The sequence below is a fragment of the Sapajus apella genome, unplaced genomic scaffold (genome assembly GCF_009761245.1).
Source record: "Sapajus apella isolate SASKATOON/1434 unplaced genomic scaffold, GSC_monkey_1.0 scaffold73, whole genome shotgun sequence".
Taxonomy (NCBI): Eukaryota; Metazoa; Chordata; class Mammalia; order Primates; family Cebidae; genus Sapajus; species Sapajus apella.
The window spans coordinates 1085117-1107579 of record NW_022437013.1 but is presented as its reverse complement, the minus strand read 5'-3'; the positions used below and the strand labels follow the sequence as shown (position 1 = coordinate 1107579).

Below are 22463 nucleotides of genomic sequence, written 5' to 3'. Positions count from 1 at the left end.
CTAATTCAGAATTTAAAAGTGAAAAGCATTCAAATGCTGAGAAGATAGTACATTGCTATAAAGTAATTTGACTTATTTAACCATAGATTTGTACGTTACCATGGGTAAATGCCATTTTCAGAAGAGCAGCCAAATTTGTACAAACGTGGATATTCTGAGTCTCTTGATTGAGAATAAAACAAGATCAAATAAAAGTTCATTTTTTTTCTGTAGTATGATACAGAGTACATTTATCACAACACTTATAGTGTAAGAAATTATTAAAAAAAAAAAACCTCTATCCCTTCTCCCAGATTTCTTTGATTTCTCATGACAATTGAAATAATACTTGTCCTTCCTACCTTGTATTCATTCGTGGATCACTTTTCTTCATTATTTCCCATTTCAGTCCATTGATATAGCTTCAGAATTATTTCTGAAAGATGTTGTTCAAATGGACTAACTTTTAAATTCCATTGTGATTATAGACTCTTAAGGTTAGCACTTGAAAGCTCACTTCAGACAACTCCCTATCCCATGTTTGAACTCTGCACATCTCCCACTCTCATTACAATGGCACCAAATAATGCTGCCCAACTCCTGGGCAGAGCATGCATAGGGCTAAAAGTTGCCAGCTACCAAAGTAGCTGCCAAATATCAGGATGAAACCAAGGGACTATTAGGCGGGTTAGGAAGTAACAAGCTTCAGCTAATGGGGCACACTGGGAAATGACTGCAGACAAATTCAGAGAAAGATGTACTGTTTGATTGGAGGGGTTGAGGAAGAATATCATGCAGACTATAAAGCCAAGAAGCAATGCTTAAAATGCAAATATGTTATAATTTTTTGTGTGCAGTGTAAAAAGACTACTGACCATATTTAAAAAATCACCTAGGTTACACTCACATGTGTAAGAACACCAGAATTTCCATTTTAAATTTTAGGAAAATAGACATAACTGTTTGCACCTCTTATGGGGCACTTAGCACATTGTATTACATTGTTTTTTTCCTTGGATATGGAGTCTTGCTATGTTGTCAAGGCTGACCTTGAACTTCTGGGCTTAAGCTAGCCTACTGCCTCAGCCCCTGAGTAGCTGGGACTACAAGCGTTAAGCCACCACACCCGGTTTCTATTGCATTTTATTTTTGTTATTTGGTTTTTAACTTTTACTTTAGAGCCAGGCCTGGTGTTAAAGGTTTAAGATACATCATCTTACTTTTAAATTTGATTCTGAACTTTCCTATTGGATTATAAATTCACATAGAACAAAGATTACAATTTATTCATGTTTATCCTCCCCAACTACCATTTGCATATATCATTACACATTGTGGTTTCTCTCAATATATATTTGCTGAATAATTAATATACAAAAAGACACAAGCACTGTGGGAAAGGTATTTATAGTACAAATTTAGAGTTAAATGATCTAAGTTCTAGTTTTTTACAAGCCTCTATGTCTTCATCCATTAAAAGAGAAAAGCAGACTGGATGGTTACTGAGATCATTTCAAAGGCTACAAACTTATGAAAATACTAACAGTTTCTGGTTCTGAATATCCACTTCAAATAATAATAATATTCTGATAGTTGATTTTATAACCCAGATTAGTGGTTGTGACTCTTCAACTACATAAGAAAAATCTTATAAAATCTCAAGTCAATATTCACTCTGGGTCTTGAACTTTCCATTCACTCCAGTGCCCTACATTTGAAATGATTCATGTCTTAAACATTACTGAGAGAGTGCAAATGTCTCTTCTTTTTGTCTTTTATTATTTAAAGTAAATTTAAGATATCTTTGGCTATCAATAATAAACAATCATTTTAGGTGATTTATAATAAATTAAATGTGCAGCTACAAACTCTACACAAAAGAAGTTATTTAACTATGTGATAGGACAGTAACATTCTGCTGCCTTTTCAGAAACCATTATGCTATATCTTATAGTTAATCTAGTATATAAAAAATGAACTTCCTTAGGACACAGAAATGTTATTAAAAACAATTATCATTTTTTTAAAATAGGGTTTCTAGAAGATTTCTAGACATCTTGAATGGTAAATCATACCATAATAGATATTTTACTTTTGGGGGCAATAAAGATGGGTGTAAAACAGTTTTCCATATTAAAATGTTTAATAAATGTATAGAAATTGAAAAAGAAGTAAAGGTTAAATGGATCAAAATGCTTTGGCAAAAGGCATTTTGACGTGAAAGCAATTCATAAATGTAAGCAATTCTAGTTATTTGTATTGTCAACCTTTGGACATAGATAATTACTTATAGTAAAGAATGTTGGAAATATTTATGTTTTCCAGTTAAAAACTTTTCATTATTTTAATATCTATAGCTGTATAGGCTTCAGAAAGAGAGATTACAAATAGCATATAGAGAACTCCAAATTTCTTGATCTTACTACAGATTCACTAATGCAGGTACTTTTTTTGAGATTCATCCTAATATCTATTTTACATTCTCTTTTAACTCTTTCTATATTTTTTATCATGTATTTTTTAAATTTTCATTATTTCCCATTGTAGATTTTCTCAGCCTAAGAGCAATTCTTATATTTTCTCTCCTGTTTTTTCCTCCCTCATTTTTATCTTATTTTCTAACAAAGGCAACATATAGCTAAAAGTGTTTAATACTACAATCACAAAATATCCTTATTATTAATATATCCACTTATTACGCCATAATACAGCATTTTTTGTAGAGATTTTAGAATTTGTATATATTTTTCTCATATACCCCTTCATTTGATTTTCAACATAACTTCCAGTTAGTTAGGTCCAGTATTACTACTTGGATTAAACAAATGAAAAAACGAAGGATAAGACAGGTTAAATTACTTTTGTAAAGTCACACAGTTAATTCTACAGCCCAATTCAAACAAACCTACAAGTTCTTATTCAAAATTCCATTCCTTTTATTTTTTTGAGACAGGGTCTCACTCTGTCACTCAGGCTGGAGTGCAGTCATACAGTCATAGGTCACTGCAACCCCAACCTGCTGGGCTCAAGCCATTCTCTCACCTCAGCCCCTCAAGTAGCTGGAACTACAGGTGTGTGCCACCATACCATGCCCAACTTTTTTTTTTTTTTGTAGAGATGGGAGTCGTGTTATGTTGCCCAGGCTGATCTTGCACTCCTAGACTCAAACAATCATCCTGCCTCTGCCTCCCAAAGCACTGGGATTGCAAGCATGAACCACCATGCTCGGCCTCAAAATTTCATTCTATTTCCCGTACTCTCCCCTCTCGTCACGTCGTAGATACTTAGTTCCAGAGAACTTTAGATGCTCAGAAATAAATGATACAATTAGGAAGTTAGATATAGATGTGTGTGTATATATTTTTGTATATATGTGGAGAGAGTCATGTTACTCTGAGTTGTTTAAAAAGCATGATAAATGCTTGGTTTTCTACAAAGAAGCAGACATTCATTTGCATGTGGTCAAGATTTAAATAAACATAGACTGACTAGTGAACAATATGACAGATTAAAACATAAAACGAAAATCCAAATCGTTTTCCGTAGAATGTATTAGAAGGCTAGCTATCTGGTTGCCCTTTAGCCAAACAAGATTTCTTCAAAGTAAATCAAGCCCTGATTGAGTTCTGCCTCAAATTTTTCAAAAGAGTGCTTCAACTTATTACGAGTCCTCCTTTACTTTTATGACTATTAGCCCTATCCCTTTCACGCTTCCTGTGATAGGCCAGAGCCCAGATAACAGAGGGTACCTTCTGCATTTAAAAAAATTATTTTTCAATACTTGTATTTAAAGCAAACGTTTCTACCTTACCCACACACAAGGCATTTTTTTTTTTTTTTTAATTGAGATACAGTCTCGTTCTGTCACCAGGCTGGAGTGCAGTGGCCTGATCTTGGTTCACAGCAACCTTCAACTCCTTGGGTTCAAGCGATTCTCCTGCCTCAGCCTCCCAAGTAGCTGGGATTACAGGCATACACCACCATGCCCAGCTAATTTTTATATTTTTAGTAGAGATGGGGTTTCACCATGTTGACCACAATGGTCTTCATCTCCTGACCTCATGATCTGCCTGCCTCAGCCTCCCAAAGTGTTGGGATTACAGGCGTGAGCCATCGCACCCAGCCAACATATTTTTTAAAAACAGAAGTGCTGATAAACAATTTAATATCGTATACCCTAGATTTAAACATTTAAAATATACTGTGCATGTGGATAAGGTAGCAATGTTTGCTTTAAATACAAGTATTGGAAAAACAATTTTTAGGAGAAAATTTTAATTAGTATAAAAATTGACAAAATAATTGAATAATTTTGTCCCAAAGTTAGCTTTCAGTGGAGAATTTTAAATGGGAGTTCATTAATATCTTGTTGAATATCAATAATGTGAATGCTGAGTTTATGGTTTAGCTTCATGATTAGAAATTATCTTATTCCTTTATTATATTTTTAGGTTAAATCAAATACAGGCTCTTACTTTATAAAGCGTTTCAAAGGAAACAAATTCTGGACAAACATTCATCTAGAGGCCTTTAATTATATTTCATATGATCATTTTGCCCCTGTACTCGAACCTTTCTTTTTTGAGGAGTATTCAATTTCCTCTACTTGTATTCAGCACTCCTTTGAGTCTTTGGGGGTGAGGCAGGAAGCAGAAAAAATAAGTTTTTTATAGTTTGTTCATGACTTTTATCAGTGTTCCATTTTGATTTCCAATTACTTTCCCCTGGAAAAATACGGAGATACCTTACGACTATCTTTCATGAATCTAAAGCTGTACCATATATGTGGCTATAAGATAATTTCAAAAGAATTATTCAAGCTTTTGTCCTCAGTCAGGTCTTAACTTGTGGTACTCTAGCCTGCTCTTAATCTGAGTAATCTTGTAGATTTCTATCATGTCATCATCATTTAAGTATATTTTTTGGGCCAGGCACAGTGGCTCATGCCTATAATCCCAGAACTTTGGGAAGCCGAGGTGGGGGGGATCACTTGAGGCCAGGAGTTCGAGACCAGTCTGGCCAACATGGCGAAACCCCATCTCAATTAAAAATACAAAAATTAGCTGGACATGGTAGTGTGTGGCTGTAATCCCAGATACATCCCAGATACTCGGGAGACTGAGGCAGGAGGATCGCTTGAACCCAGGAGTCAGAGGTTGCAATGAGCTGAGATCGTATTATTGCACTCCAGCCTAGGTGACAGAGTGAGACTTCATCTCAAACAAAAAAAAAGAAAGAAAAAAGAAACATTTTTTGAAGCTTAATTATATCCAACATTTTTAAAAACACATGTTAGAGAATATAGCACTTGTTCTTAGAGTCACAGAACTGTTAAGAGAGAATTTGGCAAACATTTTATGGTTCCTACCGTTGAGAAATTTATCTTTTATTTGGGAAGATAAACTGTACTGGCATGCAACAAAAATCAAGACATTATATAGTGAAGGGCCAAATTGTGTAAAACATAAAAAGGAAGGAAAAGAAACAACTAAAGGAATTTTATTGGCATAGATAGGAAATGAATTGGAGCTCGCGAACAAGTAGGGTGTGAATTGACGCAGAAGAAGGCAATATTCCAAAGGGCTGTGGGATATTCATGTTTCATGGTATGAGAAGAGGTAAATTAGGAACTAGTTAGTGGGGGTGAGAGTCACCTCTGATATGAATATATTTAAAATAATGGTGAGACTTGCACCATCAGATATTCTCTGGAGAACTGAAAATGTGATACTGGACCTCTAGAGATAGGTCAGCCCTAGAGGTCAAAGAATTTGGAACAATCCGTGCTACACTGGTTTAGCTAAATTTCAGAATTTTCCAAAAAAGAGAAGGTTGTAGACAGAAAAGAAAAGAATAGAAGTCCAAAAATTAAGCATTCATTATTTAAAGCGTTTGGTAATATTTCAGAATGATATTTATCTGGGAATATTAATAATGAAACTTTTCTCAGGTTTTTTCCCCAACTTTAGACATTGTTACATTTAACGATTGTTAAAATTCTGCTCTGGGCAAGATATTTGACTGAGGACTTCAGGGCTTCCCAGAAGAAAAAGCAATACTTAATTCTGATCTTTAGTAGTCTGAAGTCTAGTCAGTAGCTGGAGATCAAATATATGAGCTCTACATGAAGGATTTGGCAGAAAAAGGTTACTGTTAAATTCAGAGAAGATTCTAGGAGCACAGTAAATAGGAAAGAAATTGCATGGAATAAAAATACTGATACGAAAACCTCTTTATCCCAAAGCCCCAAGAAGAAATGTAAATTTGAATCAACTCTTTTGAATGCCATTTTCACTATTGCCTAAACATAGAGTGGCCAAATCTCTTTTTGACTGACTCACAGAGATTTTCAGATTGAAAAGACTTTTGTTTAACAACAAAAAATCCCTCTATGACTCTAGAGTCATTCATATTCAGTTCTGTTGTTTTTATATCCTTAACTTAATAAAAATAAATAAATCAGCAAACAGGATTTGAGTGCCTTTTGTGTGTTTGGCAATGTATTAGCTTAGTTGAATGATGCCAATAGAAATATGTAAGGTACCTTATATAGTTAGAAGTCATACAAATTACTTGTTATCAGCAAGCCCTTAGATGCCTGAATTACACCACGGTTTATGTTACTAGTAAATAATGAGCTGTAGATAGACTTTCAGTTAAAATTAATAGTCTGAATGTCACATGACCATTAGTTCTCAATGCCAAAAAAGTCATCCATTTTTTCAGATTATTTTTAGGAATACCAGCAAAGTACTTTAGAATTCCTAAATGCATGAATGATGTTATGAAAGCAACAACAAGTTAAATACTAAGCACTCTAAGAAAACAAGGAGAATTAAAGCATACTGATCACATTTGTAAGTGACTTAATATTGCCTATGTTTTAAAGATGAACAAATTAAGGCTTAGAGAGGGTTCCTGATTTGCTTCGGGTCATACAGCTAATTATTGGCAAAACTGCAGACAGAACTTCAATTTCCTAACTCCGAAATCAGGTTCTTTTCCACCATGGTTCACTGCCTCTTGAAAGCTATGTAGCATATTAAATGAAAGCCTTTAAAAATTTGACTACATCATACTGTCCTTGAGAATCATGTCATGCTTAATAAATTCAAAATGAACAGAAAGTACATTTGCATTTTTGGCTTCAAAAATTAGAAAGTTAATACAAGTATGTGAATACTTTTAAAATTATGACTTTTATTCTTACTGACATACAGGTAGAGGATATATATGTGTGTGTTATATAACATACATATATTTCACAGTGAGAAAGAAACACATAAAGACAAATAAGAGAATTTTTTGAAGTTTAAATTAGATGACTGACCAGTTGACAGGCCATGTGCTCTTATTTATGTTAGCCTTTACTTCTTAATTTATTTGAGCAACCGAAGTCTGAAGCTCAAGGCTGGATGCTTCCTTTCTATAAATTACATCTCTTAAAACGTACAAATGCAAGCATGAGTCACTAGCTACAGAATTCCAGCTTTAATCCATTATGTCATTTTTATAAGGAAACCAGTGACCTTCATGTGGTTTTTAAGGACAATGTCTGTGAACTACAGTCTGTGAAAGATGAAGTCATAACACGAACAATCAAACAAGTTCAATGGCATGATCTAAAAGGTAAAAAATGAAGTGCATTTTATAGATTGAAGTCTGTTTCCCTCTGTGATGATTTTTCTATGATTCACTTGCATGTGTGCTTTGCATATATTGTATTGATTTTAAATTGAAATATTCACATGTTACAATCAAATTTTAAATAGTTAACTTTCATTGAGGTGCACAAAGAAACAGTGATGAGAAGGAAAGTACATACCCCGAGATAATCCTCAATGTATGCGTTGATTGGTAGTTTGGATTTTCTATTTACTCATACTTCTGTCAGAAATTTTAAACTATAGTATTACTGAAATTGTTATTTACATATACCATTCCATCTAGTAAATATACAGCAGAATCTCTGAGATAGGAGAAAGTCTAAGAAAGAAATCATGGACACTTCTAATGAAAAGGAAAGAGAAAAGGAAAGAATTAACAAATACTGAGCCCCAACCATATCCCACTCAGTGCATGTCGTAAATTACATACATTATCTCATGTAATTCTCACAACTGTAAGAAAAAAGAAATGGAAACAGAGAGAGTTTAAGTCATGTGCCCAAACACACAGCTAATAAGGCGTTGATCCAAGATTCAAACCCAGGTCTGTCTAATTACAAAGGTTGTGTGTTCTTTTTCCATAGTACCTTGATTAACAGCCTTAAGGTTTAAAAATATGCCAAATACTCATGCACAACAACATGCTCTCAGTATAACATTTACTTAGTCATTGTTTTCAAGGAACTAAATAGAAGACAAGGAGACATCAATCATATATCACCTTCTACAAATCAAGAATTTGTGTATTTTCAAATATCACAGCTTATTATTAGAGGTGAAGGACAGCTATTTACTAACAGAAATAAATATAGAAAAAGTATGCAAAATGCTATGTAATATTAGTAATTGGCAATTAAATAGGAAAATAAAAGATGAATCACAATATTTAAAAAATATTTAAAATGTTTTAAAATATCACCTTAAGAATCACATTTACTAGAAAATAAAAGGCAGTTATAACAACAGAGGAAACATTTTGACTGGATATTCCACGAAATTACTGCTGTCTTTATACTTTTGTAGCGTAATAAGTAATTCTATTTTAATCTAATTTCATATATATTAGTCATTTTTTTTTTGAGATGGAATTTTGCTCTTGTCACCCAGGCTGGAGTGCAATGGTGCAATCTTGGCTCACCGCAACCTCCGCTGGTTCAAGTGATTCTCCTGCCTCAGCCTCCCAAGTAGCTGGGACTACAGGCGTGCACCACCACGCCCAGTTAATTTTTGTATTTTTAGTAGAGATGGGGTTTCACCATGTTGGCCAGGATGGTCTTGATCTCTTGACCTCGTGATCCACCCACCTCGGCCTCCCAAAGCGCTGAGATTACAGGAGTGAGCCACCATGCCTGACAGTAGTCATGTATTTTTATAACTTGACAAGTTCAAATCTAAACATGGCACTTACATTTTAAATGCAAAATTTAAATCCAATTTTTAAGATCCATTTTATGTATTCTTTAAAATGTTTTCTTCTGTCATATAACTTCAGCTTGATAATATATTTTGTATTGATTTTTTTCTGTAATTTTTATAGTAAAGCTTGTCATTTCAAGTTTAGTAAATATTACGACTAGTTTTTTTTAATAAAAATAAATCATACCAAACAAATCTACTGCTAAGAGTATTTTAAGAATCAGTTTCCAAATACTTTCAGAGCAAAAGCCTATAGAATATCCAGAATCTGTCAGTAGTTTTTTAAACTTGTTTCTGAATTCATTAGCTTTTAAACTCTTCATTTATTTATTTATTTAAGAAAATCGCTAGTGGTCTATACGCTGGTACAATTTAAGCAAGAAGAGAGTTGAGAGGAAGAGATAGGCTTGCAAATCAAGGTACAGAATTGCCCAAAATAACTTTTAATTAATATCAATTGTAAGTGGAGAAGTTAAAATGAAATATCAAACACAATGTTTCCCCATGATAAAGAAGGTATGGAGTTTCTTCTTCTTGGCCATTTATTGGATACTTCCAGATTTTACGCTTTCCTCACCAAAGAAGTGACTAGGACCCATGGTACAACGTTAAGATCGATGATGAAAAAGAGTCATCCTTAACGGGAGAGTTTGCATCATTCTGATTATACACAAACATTGATTAATTGCTGATTTGAAAAGGGTCAAGATAAAAATTAATCTTTGAATGTATCTTATTCGATTTTTTAATACTTCATAATGCTTCAGTTGTTTGCCATATGTCATAGTTTTAATTTTTCTTTTTAATGTCCTGCTCCAGCTTCCACATCACTATAAAATGTTAATGCATTTTTCATACATGTGTAGAACATCAGATTTTAGGATTATTATTAAATCTGAGACCAGGCACCTGTGGCTCACACCTGTGATCCCAGCACTTTGGGAGACCGAGGCGGGCGGATCACCTGAGGTCACCTGAGTTCAAGACCAGTCTGGCCAACATGGTAAAACCCCATCTCTACTAAAAACACAAAAATTAGCCGGGCGTGGTGGTGTGTGCCTGAATTCCCAGCTACTTGGGAGGCTGAGGCAGGAGAATCTCTGGAACCCAGGAGGCAGAGGCTGCAGCAAGCCAAGATGATGTCACTGCACTCCAACCTGGGCAACAAAATGAGACTCTGTCTCAAAAAAAAAAAAAAAAAAAAATCTGGCCTTTCATGAATCTTACATGTATAAAATATTTACGCTTTTATTATGTAAAATTAATATTTTCCCCCACTTGATTTTATAACAATACAATCAGACCCTTTCGCAAAGGGTACCTTTTCATAACTCTCCGTTTCATTAAAGTTGAGGTTTAATAAGATCCTGTATTCTCACATTTAAAAATCTATCTTTTGAAGATAAGATTTTTTTTTTTTTTTTTTTTTTTGAGATGGAGTCTTGCTTTATCGCCCAGGCTGGAGTGCAGTGGCGCAATCCTGGCCCACTACAATCTCCGCCTCCCAGGTTCAAGCAATTCTCTGCCTTAGTCTCCTGAGTAGCTGAAATTACAGGAACCCACCACCACACCCGGCTAATTTTTGTATTTTTAGTAGAGATACGGTTTCACCACGTTGGCCAGGCTGGTCTTGAACTCCTGACCTCATGATCCACCTGCCTCAGCCTCCCGAAGTGCTGGGGTTGCAAGTGTGAGTCACTGTGCCCGGTGAGATCTGCTTTTTCATTTGAAGTAATGGCTTTAACCCCAAATCACTTTTAACAGTTTTATTGAGCATACTATCCATATTTATTCGCATACTATCCAATTTGCCCTTTTTAACATATAGAATTCAGTGGTTTTTAGTATACTCAGAGTTGTATAATCATCATCACAATTTAGAATATTTCCATCACCCCAAAAGAAATCCTAGACCCATTTACAATCACCCTTCATACTTCTTCAACTCCCAGCACTAAGAAACCAGAAATCCTCTTTTTGTCTCTGTAGATTTGCTTATTCTGAGAACCTGCAAACTTTGAACAGATGTACTTGCTGGGAATATCAGAGAAGTTGTTTGAGATTAAGAAGGATTGGCAAACAAAGTAAAATTTGTGGTTAGATTTAGGCAACAGGGTTTTGATTTATTTGGCTAAGTCCTTAATTTTTTCACACTTCAGAAATGAAAAATAAAATTTTGTGTCTGAGCTTCTGTCATCTTTACTTTGGCTATTCAATTTCATTTTAGCATTGCAAAATCAATAAAAAGGAAGTTATCCTCTTCACAATAAATTGATTCAGAAAAACTAAGTTTCAAACTCAGGAAAGCTAAATTTCTAGTCCATTTCTTTCATTTTTTTTTCTCATTCCATCCGATCAAGATTTGCCAAACCATACTATCCTTTCCAAAGAAGAGGCATTTACCTCAAAAAACTTTTGTGTACATGCTATTTGCAGTTGAATGTCATAAGCAGTTGATTGAAGTGTGCCATCTCTTTCTTTTCTAAATCTCTGATATGGAAGACACTTCTTTAAAATTACCCTTATTTAGAGGACTTTTGTGAAATAAAATTGCCCGTCATTCTAATTGGCTCTGAATACTTCTCTTGCAATAGTAGGAACTTTCGTTGGTATGCATTTTGGCCACCAACATCACTAATAAAAAAAAGTACATAAAATTTGAATACAGAAACTGGGGCTTTCTACATAAAATCTGATCTTTTATTAGTATTAATATACTTCTCATTAAAACAATAAATCTGATATGTATTCTTTAATATACTTCCCATTAAAGAATAACTCTCATAAAACCTAATAAAATATGAAAATAGATCCTATTAGTTACATCCTCAAATACATATTTTAATATTTTTGTGAAATATATAGGCTTTTTACACACTAGAACATAATTGCTTTTGTTATCTTCGATGTGCTAAATGCAAGGTAATTGGGAATTCCCCATTTTGTATTTAAAAGATTTCTCCTGTGGTTTCTTCTGTTTTAATTACTCTTTTGGTTGATCACATTAGGTTGAAGTTCCAATCATTGTTCCAAGTATCCACACCATTGCTCTATTTGACATGACACAGTAAGTTTAAAAGACAGTATCGTGTTAGACAAAGATTGAAGTTTTAAATAATACATGATAAGTTGAAGAGAAAGTTAAGAAAATTTAAATTAATAAATTAAGAGGGCCAGGCGTGGTGGCTCATGCCTGTAATCCCAGCACTTTGGGAGGCCAAGGTGAGCGGATCATCTGAGGTCAGGAGATAGAGACCATCCTGGCTAACACAGCGAAACCCTGAACTAAAAATACAGAAAATTAGCTGGGTGTGGTGACACGCACTTGTAGTCCTAGCTGCTTGGGAGGCTGAGGCTGGAGAATCGCTTGAACCTGGGAGGCGGAAGTCGCAATGAGCCAAGATCACACCACTGAACTCCAGCCTGAGCAAGAGAGAGAGACTCTGTCTCAAAAAATAATAAAAATAAAAATAAAAAATAAATTAGGAGGATGAGGCAAGGGGATATGTATGCTTTAAATAGTCTATAAATAAGACTCAGTGAAAGAAGAAAAATTCGTTTGAACAAAGAAAGCTTGGAAGATACAGAAAAGGAGCAGAGCATACTGTATGGCTCCATTTACATGAACTTCCATAACTGGCAAAAATAATCTACAGTGATAGAAGTCAAAAAGTATTTTCCTGGAGCTTGGAAGGTATTGACTACAAAGAAGCAGAAGGATGGAAATGTTTTATGTTTTCATCAGAGTGGCAATTACACAGGTGTAAACATTCATCAGAACTGGTCAAACTCTACATTTAAAATATGCACATATTATTATATGTTAATTATACTCCTTAAGGTAGATTCCTTAAATGCCAAAGTAGGCAGTAAAGGGTACCATTCAGTCCCTCTGTGGTCCTGTTTTAATCCTGAATGAAAGACAGCCCCTTCCTTTTTAAATGAGCATAAATATCCATGAATATCGAAAAGGGTGCATTAAGCTCTTTGTAATGCCTGCATTTCCTCATCCTACTCAAGATTGACTACTGGCATTTTAATGCACAGTAATGTAGGTATTTCTCTGACAGACATTCCACTTTAAATGCCTATGTTTTCCGTATTATTTCAACTGAAGGAGAAATAAGGCAGCAAACTTATCCATTAAATCTTCACAGGGTTCTTATGACTTTTAAACCATAATTTTGAATTGAAACTACTATTTTATAGCATCTTTTCTCAGGGTAGGCTGAAAACAAAATAACAATAATTTCTGTAGGAAAAGTAGGATAAATCTTTCTTGAATAATCACAAAATTACACATAATGTCACTTCATAAATCAGTTATAAATAGTATCAGAGGTAATGGAATGCATATGTGAAATTTAAAAGTATTCCATGCGCGATTTTTGTAGAATGAAATGGCATGGTGTTTGGACTAATATGTAGAGCAAGGTTTTGGTCAGGTACATCTATGTTTTCTATCTAGAGTCACTCGCCTCCGAAAAGAGAAAAATCAGTCACTGTGGAAATTTAAAAAAATGATACTTTGGTAAGATGGAGAGAAACTTGAAATAACAGGACATTAATAATAAAATAAATCTCAAACTTACATATAATTAGCTGAGAGGAAAAAAAATGGGAGAGTGTATGATAGATGCAAAATGTTAATATAAAGAATGTTGTGATCAGGAGGAAGGGAAGAAGCAAGTGAGGCTAAAAAGAGAGACCAAAATTGAGAAAAAATTTGATTTCACTCAAAGTTCTTCATACTTTTGCAAAATTAATTAAAATTGTAGAAATCAACACTAAAACGTTACAGACCTCAGAAAACATTTTCAGTTGATAGGTCTTGGATAAATTTTTTTAAAGAATATCTGATTGAATAATTTTTAGTGACGGAGCAGCAATGTTTTATTGCAAAATGTCCCAATCCTCTCCAAAAGGGGAAAAAACATAAACCCTTCATGAATAAATGGCATAATTACAATCACAGCTCACATTGTTCTGTCTGCAATAGTCACAATTCACCACTAGGGGGCTGTAATTCCGTTCTTAGCAGTTCTCGGTCCACAACCTTTTCCTTCCCTCCCAGGATACTTGAACAGTTAAGTTAGGTAAAATAAAGTGGGAGCTGCGACGAGTATAACAGATCATTAATGTGTATTGAGATGATCTCATGCGTTTCTGCAATACAATGTATAATTATTATTGAATAGAATAATACCTTGGTCACCAGCTTCTCCATCAAACATGGAGTCTCATCATTGCTCCAAGATTGCTATTAATTTTGTGCCTCTGCCCCTTCAAACATATTAGGTAGAACCAGTTTTATCTCCCTTTTTCCCAGGAAATTATTTTTATTTACTGTAAGTCTTCTACTGTTTCATGAAAATTGAAGGTTACTGTGATCACGTGTTCTTGCATAGTCATTTCAATAAATCTTTGCACTATTTGGAGCTGTAAAAGAGGCAAAAAAGTGTTGGTTCAAATTTATAAATACCAAATGTATTTTCTGAAATGTAGATTAAAACAGCAAAGTTTTAATCCAAGTTATTTTTCACTTATTTGAAGTTAGAGCTATTTTTTTACTTTCATAAGGAATGAAAAGTACAATTTTTGGTATAGTACATTGTATCTTGCATGATGTAAGGGGTAGTCACATTAAATTATTTAAATGTGGCTTTAACATTTATCAAATATTTTATGTTATACTTCAAATATGTTAACTTATGTTGGTAAGCCTGTAAGCTAATGAAATATTTTAATATCCTCAATGTAATAATTAACATTTCTTATGTATTTCTCATAACTTTAATGATCTTTACATCACTCCATTTTACTTACTTGGCTGAGTGCAAGAGTTATGTTTATATTTTTAAAAATAATCCCTGTATTTAAAAGTTTTTTTGGTCATGTTTTACGTGTTTTGGGAAATTTTTGATGCTTAAAATCTGTCAAATATTAACGTCCTTGTACCAAATTTATTTGTCCTACTGCAAAAATACAGCTGGCTAATATTTGTTTCAGTCTTGTTTTTGCATTCCAGAATAAATATTGGCAACTGATGGTCTTACAAAAATGGATACAGAAATGATGATTTTCAAATGTGGTTTCCCCTTCCAGGGTCTAATATTGTTTTAGTACCTATTGATGAAATACTATTTACTCCTGCTCTGTAATTGTTCTATGTGAAATAATGTTTCAACTTGACGTTTGACTTAGAATTTTGCTGATTCATTTGGAATTCTTAACTAATGTTTAATTTCCTCTTTAGCAGAAGGACAAACACTGACATACCTGCTACAGAAATGGGGTCCCGATCCAGAACCCAAGAGAGGGTTCTTGGATCTCCCAGGAGAAATAATTCAGGGCGAGTCTGTAAAGTGAAATCAAGGTTATTAGGAAGTAAAGGAATGAAAGAATAGTTTCTCTACAGACAGAACAGCCCTGAGGGCTGCTGTTTTTTTTTTTTTTTTTTTTTGAGACCAAGTCTTGCTCTGTCACCCAGGCTGGAGTGCAGTGGCACAGTATTCTCGGCTGACTGCAACTTCCATCCCCCTGGTTGAAGCAATTCTCCCTACCTCAGCCTCCCGAGTAGCTGGGATTACAGGCACCTGCCACTACACCAAGCTAACTTTTGTATTTTTTAGTAGAGACGGGGTTTCACCATGTTGGCTAGGCTGATCTTGAGCTCCTGATCTCAAGCTATCCAGCTGCCTCGGCCTCCCAAAGTGCTGGGATTACAGGTGTGAGCCACAGCACACAGCCCTGGTTGCTCATTTTTATGGTTATTTATTGATGATATGCTAAACGAGAGTCAGATTATTCACGCCTCCCCTTTTTAGACCATGTAAAGTAACTTCCTGTTGTTGCCATGGCTTTTGTAAACTGTCATGGCGCTGGTGGGAGTATAGCAGTGAGGACTACCAGAGGTCACTCTCATGGCCATCTTGGTTTTGGTGAGTCTTAGCTGGCTTCTTTACTGCAACCTGTTTTATCAACAAGGTCTTTATGATCTGTATCTTGTGCTGACCTCCTATCTCATCCTGTGACTTAGAATGCCTCAACTTTCTGGTAATGCAGCCCAATAGGTCTTAGCCTCATTTTACCCAGATCCTGTTCACGATGGAGTTGCTCTGGTTCAAATGCCTCTGACATTCCTGCTCCACTAATCTTTTGTTGTTTTAAATTCATTTTATATAAATTAAACTTCTTTCTTCTGAAGCTTATAGGCATCAGCCTTACTAATTTTCAGTCATTCATTATATGTGAATAGTATATGTACTGTGCATAGCACCTTACTTATGGAGTTCTTACTGTATTTTTCTCAATGTTTGCTTTTAGGGTTATCAGCTAACACCCGCGAGCATCTATAACAGGCCAAGCAACGCCATCCTTTGAAAACAACTGTAAGTATACACAAAAGTGTGCCTTGAGATTCTTATTTTGAAATAATACTCAACTATCATATTTAGGTGATTCTTATTATTTTGCTAGTGTAGACTTACCCCTGAAATAGTAAAACATATGCTGTTAAGGGCCTAACGTGTTTGAAAAAGAATATTATGTAATTGGTAAACAGCATTTTAATGCAACCTGAAAAAAAAATTCAGCTTATTTATTACTAAGTAATGTGTGATGTAGACTCCCTTACTAAACCATTAACTACCACCCCAGATTTATAGTAAATAAGTATAAAATACAATAGTATAAATTGGGACAATTAGGTTAGTAAAGACAAAATTAAAAAATTCAGTTTTCTCCTTCAGTGACAAACTCCTTTTTTTTTTTTTGAGATGGAGTCTCTCTCTGTTGCCCAGGCTGGAGTGCAGTGGCACGATCTTGGCCCACTGCAACCTTCACCTCCCAGGTTCAATCTATTTTCCTGCCTCAGCTTCACAGGTAGTCAGGATTACAGGTGCATGCCACCACACCCAGCTACTTTTTGTATTTTTAGTAGAGACAGGTTTTCACCATGTTGGCCAGGCTGATCTCGAACTCCTGACCTGAGGTGATCTGCCCACCTTGGCCTCCCAAAGTGCTGGGATTACGGGCATGAGCCATCCCACCTGGCCTACTTTCAGTGGCAAACTCTTATATCCATGATTGCGGGTGTAGGAAATCTAGCTATTGTTTCCTATGATAAATTTGAGAAAACATAGATCTTCAAAATACTCTCAATAGATACACATAAAAATCCCAGGAGCAGAGGAAGGGAGCAGAGCATTTTGTTTCTCAAAAGGGGGTATCAGTTATAAATGCTGAAAAACATGGATCCAGATAATGGAACACTCCACATTCTATAGATGTCCAGAGCATGATTATTTGATTGGGTAAATATATTACAAGTTAAAAAAGGTAGGTTTTAATTGGATTCCTTATTTTAGACTCCAGACGGCACAGGGAATTCTCAATTAAATTTCTGATTGTTCTCATAATCATATACAAATATTTAATACCACAAAATGTTTTTAGAATAATAGTTTTGGAGGAAGAACTGATACGATGGTATAAACTAACTCATTTTTGGCAGTAAAATTTTAACAGAAAATTTTAGTATAACATTAATATATATGCATTATATAAAAGAAATGAAAAGTCGAAGTCTATCAAAATTTGAGAGAGGACAGGGATGGAATAAGGTTGGGAATGTCTGCTGCACACATTATTAATGATCGAAAAATAAAAGAAGCAAGAAAACAGTGATTTTACATCAAGACAGTTGCATCAAAATGGCTGCATTAAAATGTAACCTTTTTCAGAATAGCCAACATCAAATTGTTCTGTTTTATTTAACTGCTCACCATTTAAGATGATGGCAACGGTGACTTTCTTTGTTTAATATATGTTGAAAAGAGTTCCTGATGATCTCAACAGCTTTCCAGAGGGGGAAAAAAAATTAAAAAAAAAAAATCACAAGAGACATTCAAAAAGTATAAAATGTAAGATTTTAGAGAATCCCCATAGCTGTCCTGAAAGCACACAGGAAGTCACTCTTTCTAAGTGTTTGTGAAGATCCAAGTTTGCTTGCAGATGTTTTCACTGCGTTGGTGAAATAGGTTAACCTGGACATGCAGGTAAGTTTCTACTCTGAGGCTTCAAACAATATTCACACAAGACTATCTCATATATATCATTGGCATGGTAAGCCTTGTCTGGTAAAAAAGACCAAGGTCAGCCTTACTAGAATGTGAAGTTAGCAAATTTCATCTTTATTGTCTTCCTTTCAATGCTATTCTGTCCTTACCACATTGTTTTTTTTACCTCTATGTGCCAGATATTCACAACTCCATAGTGAGTACTCCTTGCTTCTCTCCCAGGCCTGTGCACCCCCTGAGTATACACACCTGTTGCCACTTTGCTCTTATCCAGCTATTAATTAGAGAAGATTTGATACATAAATTCATCCTAATGTGGCAATACCTTACAAGTCCTACCCCATCTAGAGGGAGGGATAGTTTAACATGTGGTTCCCATAACTGAATCCCTTGATGAGCTGAAGGGGAAAATATGCCTCATGTCTCATCAAATAGGTATGTAAGGCCTTTGCTTACTTTGCTTTTCTGTAAGGCTGCCTTTGTCAGGGTATATCAGTGACATGAAAAAGATACGTATAATATATTTATTATAGAAGGCTGGAGAATGGTTATTTATTGTAAATAATGTTGGTGTTGTTAAATATATTAATTCTTACTGTAAATAGAAGAGTTTTATTAAAATATGTATATATCCACAGCCTGATATTCTTTGGGCTTTTGATATGCAGGTCCTTAGTGATTTCTGTGGCTATTTTATTTTTATTTTTTGAGATAGAGTCTCATTCCGTCACCCAGGTCGGAGTGCAGTGGCACAGTCTTGACTCACTGCAAACTCTGCCTGCCGGATTCAAGTGATTCTCCTGCCTCAGCCTTCCGGGCAGCTGGGATTACAGGTGCCTGCCACCACGCCCAGCTAATTTTTGTATTTTTAGTGGAGACGGGGTTTCACCATGTTGGTCAGGCTCGTCTTGAACTCCTAACCTCAAGTGATCCAACAGCCTCGGCCTCCTAAATTGTTGGGATTACAGGCATAAGCCACCGTGTCCAGTCATCTGTGGCTATTTTAAGCTATATAATTCAATGAATCTTTTTTTTTTTTTTTTTTTTTTTTTGAGATGGAATCTCACTCTGTCGCCAGGCTGGAGTGCAATGGCGCAATTTCAGTTCACTACAACCTCTGACTCCCTGATTCAATCGATTCTCTTGCCTCAGCCTCCCGAGTAGTTGGGATTACAGGCATGTGCCACCACGCCCAGCTAATTTTTGTATTTTTAGTAGAGACGGGGTTTCACCATGTTGGCCAGGATGGTCTCGATCTCCTGACCTTGTGATCCACCGGCCTCAGCCTCCCAAAGTGCTGAGATTACAGGATTGAGCCACCTCACCCAGCCTCAATAAATCTTAAAAAAGAAATTTGTCCCTACTATCATTTGAACTTAGTAATACATTCCGTAAAGGCTTACTTATGCTACCTATGCAACTGTGATATATATGTACATATATATCACAGACAAAGTAACAATTTAGGTAATATATTCAATGTCTCCTGTGATCAGTTGGACAACTGTGCTCCTGCTGAGTTGGATAAGGTTTGTAATATCAGTAAGTATCAAAGGTAAACATTATTTTTTTCTGTAAAACCATGTCAACATTTCAAGTTTTTCACAAAAAATGTTAATGTAATGAAGAAATAAAACACATACATTGGTTCTACATTGTTATACTTGTCACTCTCTTGACACTTACATTAACAATTTAAGAATTTTTATCTTTCGATTATGTGGTCTTGTGTTACTACAAATCAATGCAAGTTTAATTAACAGAATCTCTTTTCAATATGAGTTATTTGATATAGAACTGCGTATCTATTGCAAAGTTCTTTATTCTAGGTTATCAAATTACTTTAAGAAAAACATAAATAAGCTGGGCATGGTGGCTCATGCCTGTAATCCCAGCAGTTTGAAAAGCCAAGGTGAGAGGATTGCATGAGTCCAAGAGTTTGTGACCAGTCTGGGCAATATAGTGAGACTCTGTCTCTACAAAAAATTTTAAAATTAGCCAGGCATGATGGTGCAAACCTCCAGTTCCAGCTATTTAGGAGGCTGAAGTGGGAGGATTGCTTGAGCCCAGGTAGTCAAGGCTCCAGTGAGCTGTGATCACACCACTACACTCTACCCTGGGTGACAAAGCAAGATTCTGTCCCTCCCCTCAAAAAAAAACAAACACAAAGAAGAAAGAAAAGCAGAAATATAGAAATAGACCACAACAAATAGCAAATATTGCTTACATTGATAGACAATTCCATCGTTTCACTTGTCATTTATTGTAGTTATTTGTTTTATTCACAAATATTTTAATTTTACATCTTTAATTTAAAAATGAAATATATTTTATTACTTACCAGCTCTTAATTTGGTTGATGTAAATAATATATAATCAAATGCCTGTATCAACAAGTCAAACATATTCTGTAAATACATACACCTGCTATGTACCCACAAAAATTAAAAATTAAAAAACAACTTATGAAAGGAGCAGAGAATTGAGTGTGTTAAGTAACAATAATTTATTCTAAGTACAGTACATGTATTTTATATCACTTAAGGAACTAAGATGGTGTCGTGCACATAATATACATTCAATAATGTATTCAATAATTCGTTTCATAATAGCTATCAGAAAAACTGTATCATGAAAAAATAAAAATAATAGCTTTCAATACTATCATGATAAAATAACAACATTTCTGGAAGAGAGGTACTGATCAGGAGTGCATGTTAGTAAATGAGCATACACATTTAAAGCACAGGAAAACCTGAGCTGTATAAGATATTTCCACGTTCTGTGTAGTTTTTGCTTTTGTTAGTCAAAAATTTAAGTGATCCTTTATAATTATCAGTTGAAATCAAAACACATGGGATTAACTAAGCACTTAAAGAACTGATTATTGTATTTCATAACCTAACTTAGCCAACTGATAACTTTTAAAACTATCTGCCACACATATTTTTCACTCAATAGTCTGTGCCAAAATTCAACAAGATTAACAACATAGTTTTGCATGCATCCTTTCTAAGATACTGCAAATTTTCTGAAATAAGTGAAAGTTATTTTGTTTTGGAAACGGAAGTAGCCAAACAGTACCAAAGTGGTTTCAAAGTTACATGTTCATTCATATTAGATAATAACAGTAAAATAATTTTATGTGTATGTTTTCTGGTTTTCAACATATGTCTTTCAAAAATCTGACTGACTTTTTAAAATTATACATTTTCAAAAGATTAATATCTTCTTAAATATAAAATATAGGTATAACTTAAGTAACTGTACCAAGTAAATTAATCATGCCCTATAAGGATATTATGATTAAAGAGTTTATAACACAAGAATGTTGATTTTTATTTCACTGTTTGAAAATGTGTATTAGTCTTAGCTTTCGTACATATGACATAATTTAAACGTAGCATAGATCTTTCAAATAAAATACAGACATTTTAATGGTGTGGAAGCTTTTATGTGCTGTATGAAGTGACTATTTGCATATTACATCATGTTTCAATTGCATTTTGCTCTTATTAAAAATGATTTTGCCCCCAGCAAAGTAGTACATTATGTAAGTAAAATTCCTAACAATACCTTTTAGAGATCGCCACTGTGTAGATCTAAGTACAGTTGTTCACTTAGTTCTCTCATAACAAGTCTTTAGAGATACTAATAAACTAATAGTAAAGTAATAATAAAGATACTATTAAAATATGAAAACTAAATCATATACGTGTGGTATATCCACTAAATATATACATAAATTAATCTTATAATTATTTGCGCTTCCACTGAGTATTCTCAGTGACTTCATAGGGTTTTAATTGTGTAAGAGAGTACCCTCAATGTGTTGCAAGTTTCTTAGCATTGCAGGGAACTGCATTGTTATTTAGATAGCAGGATTAACAAGAAACTGATTTCATCCTTGAAAGGCTTCCTCTCCCTTATCCCCCGTAATAAATTTATTACTAACTCCAGTCAGTTTTAATTCCTAAATATCTTCACTCCATTTCTACAAACATCATACCTGTTTGGCTTTCCATCATCTCTTCAGTCTGGAATAACCTTCTAACTAGTTCTCCCTATTACACGTTTGCACTCCTAAATCCATTCTCCCAATTCTTATTGCTCCTAGGAAAAATATCAAAATCTTTATATTGGTTTATAAAAGAGAACCTGATCTGACTCCTGCCTCCCTTTTCAGTATCGTATATTCCCTCACCTTGCTCATGAATAGTTCGGCTCCACTGATCTACTTTCAGTTCCTTGAGCACATGGTCTCTCTGATCACAGGGCCTTGCCAGAAATTGTGCCTTCTGTTGGGAATATTACCTTGCAT

The 22463-nt window shown here is 34.7% G+C and overlaps 1 protein-coding gene across 2 annotated transcripts in view; it reads left to right on the top strand.

Moving 5' to 3' along the window:
* HTR2C (5-hydroxytryptamine receptor 2C) overlaps positions 1–22463 on the top strand; it is a 282832-nt gene that overhangs the window by 7802 nt on the left and 252567 nt on the right. For both annotated transcript variants that reach the window (XM_032250774.1, XM_032250775.1), the window contains exon 2: positions 16389–16453. The gene's annotated coding sequence lies outside the window, so the exon portion shown is untranslated. The remainder of the gene's footprint in view (positions 1–16388; positions 16454–22463) is intronic.